Source organism: Panthera tigris, chromosome F2 (genome assembly GCF_018350195.1).
Source record: "Panthera tigris isolate Pti1 chromosome F2, P.tigris_Pti1_mat1.1, whole genome shotgun sequence".
Lineage (NCBI taxonomy): Eukaryota > Metazoa > Chordata > Mammalia > Carnivora > Felidae > Panthera > Panthera tigris.
Window position 1 is genome coordinate 39,537,834 of NC_056676.1, and position 6,000 is coordinate 39,543,833.

Genomic DNA, 6,000 nt, shown 5'->3' on the forward strand with positions numbered 1-6,000 from the left:
TCTTATCTTTTTGTTTTACCTTACAGTCTTCCTACTGTCACCTAATCATTGTCTACTCTTCATATACGGAGTTCTCCTACCCATAGAGACCATGAATTCTTGCACATGTTACATGTCAAAGAACTTCCTCAAATGTTCTTTAGCTTAAAATTCTTCTTTGGTTTTCACAGGTATGCCCCTGAGTCTTCTGCTGATTACCTTTTCCTTCGGTTTGTGGGATTTTTTGTTCCACTTTACTCATTTCGAATGCTGTTATCCAGCATATTTTGGCTTTGCAAGAGACTATAGACGGGCGCCTGGGTGGCTCAGTCGGTTAAGCGTCCGACTTCAGCTCAGGTCATGATCTCACGGCTTGTGAGTTCGAGCCCCGCATCGGGCTCTGTGCTGACAGCTCAGAGCCTGGAGCCTCTACAGATTCTGTGTCTTTCTCTCTCTCTCTCTCTGCCCCTCCCCTGCTCACACTCTGTCTCTCTCTGTCTTTCAAAAATAAATAAACATCTAAAAAAATTAAAAAAAAAAAAAGAGACTATAGAGATCATTTCTACACAGTCCTCTTTTCTTAATGTATGTATGTATGGGAGGTGTGAGGGTGGAATATTGAGGAGAGGAGAAAAGGCAGATAACGGACCCCTAGAAAATGACAATATGGAATCAGAAACTGGTTCTTTTTTTTTAATTCTTTTTTAATTGTTTTAAGTTTATGTACTTATTTTGAGAGAACAGAGAGAGCACAAGCAGGGGAGAGGCAAAGAAAGAGGGAGAATCCCAAGCAGGCTCCATGCTGTCAGCACAGAGCCTGACACAGGGTTCAAACTCATGAAACTGTGAGATCACGACCTGAGCCAAAATCAAGAGTGGGAGGCTTAACCGACTGAGTCAACTGGGTGCCCCATAAACTGGTTCTTAAAGAAAAAAAAAAAGCAAAAAACTTGATATGCCCCTGCCCAGAGACATTCATGCTATATTGAACCATTGTGAATAATGAGAATTATTATAATGTTCAAGCACATTCTTCATAAAAATGGAAGAACACCACAAATCTTCAATTCTAGATATTCACATATAAGGAACTTGATGCCTGGAACATTATCACCCCCTCACCCCCAAATAATTTATCTACTGCTGGAGCCTAGTCTAAAACTTTCAGTCCAGTGTGCCTTCTGTCTAGTGTAGGTTATAAACTGTAATCCACAATTAGGATTTTGTCACAGGTATCCATATAATTTATCAGTCTACAACCAGCAATATCTGAATATTTTTAATATCTAAAATATGTTAAAAAGGGTTTTCTTCCTTTTGTCTTTGCCAAAATTTTAAGGTCTTCAGTCCAATTGGTCTGTTATTTTTACAACTATGTCACTGCATAACACTATTATAGAACTAAGTTTCTGTTTATTCCTGCTGTCATTCTCCATGTTCAGTGGCTTGAAAATACATAAGATCCTCTCATTTACGGGAGGTTCAACAAAACAGAATTTGTTAAACCTCTGAGTACACAGTATTTATCTTTCTAACGTTTTTTAGCATTTCCAAGTTAAGAAGCTAAGAAATCATCTTTTCTTTTTCAAGAAAATATATACCTATTGCACTCTATCATCACAAAGGTAGTCAACATTTCTGGGGCACCTGGGTGGCCCACTCAGTCCATTAAGCCTCTGACTCCTGGTCTAGGCTCAGGTCACGATCTCAAGGTTTGTGAGATCAAGCCCCATGTTGTGCTGACAGTGTCTGGACCCTATTGGTATTCTCTTTCTCCCTCTCTCTCTGCCCCTCCTCTATGCTCATACTCTGTCTCTCTCTCAAAATAAATAAATAAACATTAAAAAAAGATACTGAACATCTCTGTCATACAAGAAAGGATTAAATGTATGTACCAGGTGTGAAAAGATTTAGCTCTTAGACTCTAGATCCTTCTCTGTTCAGTTAGAAATGTTTTGAGGATATCAAATATTATAAAATATGCATTAGTATTTTCTATTAGCATTGTTTTAGTCATTCTTGGAAAATACCAAAAAATAGCTATTTTCTAAGCAGTATTTTTATTAAGACCTTCACACTTAGAGCTTAATCTATTGACGACAAAAACATGAACACAGAGGAACAAAGACTAGGGTGAAATCTCGTCTAGCGTCATGCTTCCATGTAGAGGAACTTCCACTGGAACAGCAGTTCTCAAAGGACATGTTTTTGGCCTTGGAGTGTGGGAAGAAAATTCTTCATTGAGCTGGACCTCTATGTTACACAATACTTACCATTCCTAAACTTCAGGGTCCCAAAAGCCATAAGCTTTTAAAGACACAGTAATAATTTAAAAACACCTCCACTTATTTCAAAAGACCCAAAGGGATCATCTAGGGTGGAAAATCAGAGCTCTAGGTTAACAGTCCTGGCCTCAGATCCTACTCCTATCCACAGCTTCCCAACGTGAGAGAGTTATCTGATTGGTGACTGGCGGCTGAAATCCACTGGCCCATATTACTCCGATGGGTAGATATTAGCTATTAGAAACCTGTCAATACTAGAGTTTTTCCTTCTTTTATTTCATTGCTAATTCTGGGTAAATGTACCTTTTCTGCAAACTGAAATGATCTCTCACTGAAGAAAAGATGTAAGAAAAGACGAGGTAGGAGGTAGGAGGTAGGAGGTAGGAGGTAGGAGGTAGGAGGAGGCAGAAAGTACTAGTACTCATTTTGGGTCTCCCATCCAAAGCACTACGCCAAATCAGCTCTTTAGTACGGAAGGTGATATTGCAAACTCCCTCTGTCTGTTTACACACCCAAGAGAGTGAGGAAAAATAAAGCGATTATTTATTGAGACCCTAAAAACTAATTCCAGTAGAATGCTTTCTCTAATCCATTTATCTTTATATCAGTTTCTCTACCAGAAATGCAGTTGAGAAAGGGATAGTCAAATACTAAATAGATAAAATAAAATTATAAATAAGGCAAATGACATGTGCTCCTATATACTCTTACGTTTATTAAAAAAGCAATACATATTTTCTCTTTTCAGTGTTTTCCCTTCCTGATGATAATGTCTACCACATATGCCCACTTTAGGGAAATTCAGGCTATTTATAGCCTTTATTTTCATACAGAAATCACGAAAAAAAACCGTAGTGGAACCAATCACAATACTTTTTAGCCATGGGAAATTAAAATAGTATGAAAAATGATTCAAATTGAAGAAAAGAGTTCTAGGAATCAGGTAATGGTATTCAAGTGGCATAAACATAATCAGCTTTTCTTTGTCCAAAATGGACTGTGATAGAAGAGAAAGTTTATGTTTTTAATGTTTATCTCAAAAATACAATTTAACATTTTCGCAAAATATTTGACAATGATTTCTTTTTTCACTTGCTTAAATATAAGAATATCCTTTAAGAGAATAACCAAAGGGCATTTGAAAAAAATTACAGTTTACATGGTTTTGAAAGACAGCAACAATTTATTGAGCACTAGTAGTTCCTGTTTATTAAATGGTTAAAAAAAAAAAAAGATTGGCTTAAGATGCTGAACTAAAATTAAGCTATGGTAAAATGCAATGTGGAAGAAAGAACAAAGACCGAATTCTGTTCCCAGCTATGTTCTCAGTCACTCTTTGGTATGAAGCAAGGGGGGGAATAATTTCCTTATCCCTCAAGAAGTTGACCCAAAACAGGGTCTTAATCCAGGGTCCAATTACACTTCAAACAGTGTCTTTCTCTAAGGGGAGACTCAATAGCTTTCTTTAACTTCTCAAAGCAGTACATGATATCAAGGTCATTCATCCTTAGATTAGAAGATAATCTTTCCGAATCCTTTCAGGCTATGTATATACTTTGAAAAACCAAGTGATGTCAAGGGGGAGAAAAAGTGTCATGCAAGATATTTAAGGCACCACTTAATGAGAAGTATTCACAGAATCAACAAATAAATGAGTTGCTTCATTTCTAAATAACCCGATGATAAGAGAAGTCCCAAGGGAGGTTTGAAACTACTTTAAGCTAAATGATCATACTTCTGTGTTTACAAATTCAGATCATATAGACAAAAAGATAAAGTGCAATCAATAACACTTCACATCTGTGTAAATTATTAATAATACTTGCATAATCAATTATTCCTCCTTAAGTTTTAGGAACAAAGAGCAAAGTATAGATGAGGAAACAGTTATGAAGGTTATTGGCCAAGGACAAACATTCCCTAACCCTGACAGTTTTCTGACTTACAGGCCAAGGTTCTCCTCAGTGTTCTAAGAAGTACAAGCTTCCTTCTTGTAGATTTATACAGTAAACCTAGCAGAAGGAAGTAAAAGTAGACTTTAGCTCCTTATGTGTTTTCTCTCTGGAATGTTTGTTCTGCTCCATCATTTGGGGCCAAATGATAGGAGCAAAGAGATCTGAAGTGGTTATCTGGGGTTACCATCTTACAGTTAATCATTAAATGTGGGCCAATCAAGCCGAGGGGCTTGATCCAATTAGTATCTATCACCCACTTTCCACAGTAGGAACTGGAAAGGGAAATCATGTATTGGAGCTTGTCCAAAAATGAACTGCCTCAACTTCTTGAGCCGCTCATTGTGCTCAAACGTTACAGCAGAGAGAAAAATAATTCCAGGTAGAAGAACTTAGATATCCTATCCCCCTTTTCCTAGCCATCCACATGGATACCAACACCCTGTGGGTCCAGGGATTCACCAAGCACCAAGCAAAGATCCTTTCCTCCCATCCCACCCTAGTCCCTCCCACAACCCTGTGCAAATAAAGCCACCTCAACGCTGCCTGAAGCTCTTCTCTGCAAATGTTTTGGTCTGCAGATATTTATTAAGAAGGGGAAGGCTGTAAAAGTACGGAGTGGAGTAATACCAGAGAAAAGCCAAAACAAGAACTACGAGACCCCGAGTGCTGGACTGTAAAATAACAGGACACGAATTAACTGACAGCACAAGAGAGCCAATCCCCAACCGAGAAAGAGGCCTCGGGAGGTGGGTGGAGCTAAAATTTCCAGGGCCCTGCGCCGGCGCCAGACACGCTGGCAGGGCGGGAACCGCTCGTTCCTTAGCAACAGAGGCGGCCACGCCCACCCACCGCCCCAACTCGGTGCTCGCCGTCCCCACCCCCACCGCGAGCGCCCTGCACGCCGGAAGGGGTCCTTAAGTGATTACCGTACCTACTGGGTTTCCCTAGCTTCGGGTTCCCCGTCTTCCAGAGCCTCCCTACGCCCAGCCAGCCCAAGCGCCGCTCTCAGGGAGGAACGACCACCTCCTAAACGCTCTGGGGACTCGCTAAGGACGTGCGCTCGCTTTCAGTCCCGGACCCCAAGCCTCCCTGGCAGGGCCGCCCCAGCCCCCTCGCCCTCGCCGGACACACACACCTTAGCTCAGCCAAGGCAAGGGCCGACAAACTTCGTGTCCTGCTGGAAATGTTGCTGTCCACGGTCCTGTCACTCAGAGGCAGGGGCGGGACGAGTAGGCTGCACACCCCCTACTCCCAAGGGGCTGTACGGAAAGAGGCGGGGCTTGGCGGAGAGGGACAGGACCCGTCCCCAGCCTGTGCTCCGATTGGTCAATCTCTCTCCCTCCTCTGCGCGGGTCCTGGTCGCCGAGGCGTCGGCCCCGCGGCCTTTCCTTCCTTTTGACACGAGTCCCAAGCTCTAATACCTGACTCACAAAATGACCATAGAAATTAAAAATAAGGACTATGACTTGTTTTATAACTATGAAAGACAAAATTATGTTCTTTCCATTACTGAACCCTTCCCAGCTAAACACGCACACACACTCCCATCCCCAATCTCCGGGGAGCATCCCATGGGGGAAGCATGAACTGTCTCTGAAAACAACATTGTTTGCAGATTCAAGCTTTTCACAGGAGATGAATCAATTTAGGAAAGGTGATTCCTGAAACATGACCAACAACAAAGCTTTGGAGGTATGTCCAGGTACTCAGTTTTCACGTCTACCAAATGGGAATGAAATACAAAGTTATTATTTGGAAAGCACTCGACAATTGAATGATTT

The 6,000-nt window shown here is 41.2% G+C and overlaps 1 protein-coding gene across 2 annotated transcripts in view; it reads right to left on the reverse strand.

The window, feature by feature from the left end:
- The window catches only part of TRIQK (triple QxxK/R motif containing), an 83,244-nt gene extending 77,772 nt beyond the window's left edge, over positions 1-5,472 (reverse strand). Inside the window, exon 1 of one of the 2 annotated variants that reach the window (XM_015537751.2) lies at positions 5,355-5,472. The gene's annotated coding sequence lies outside the window, so the exon portion shown is untranslated. The remainder of the gene's footprint in view (positions 1-5,354) is intronic. The other variant, XM_007082783.3, reaches the window with a different exon arrangement.
- Between the last annotated feature and the right edge of the window lie 528 nt (positions 5,473-6,000).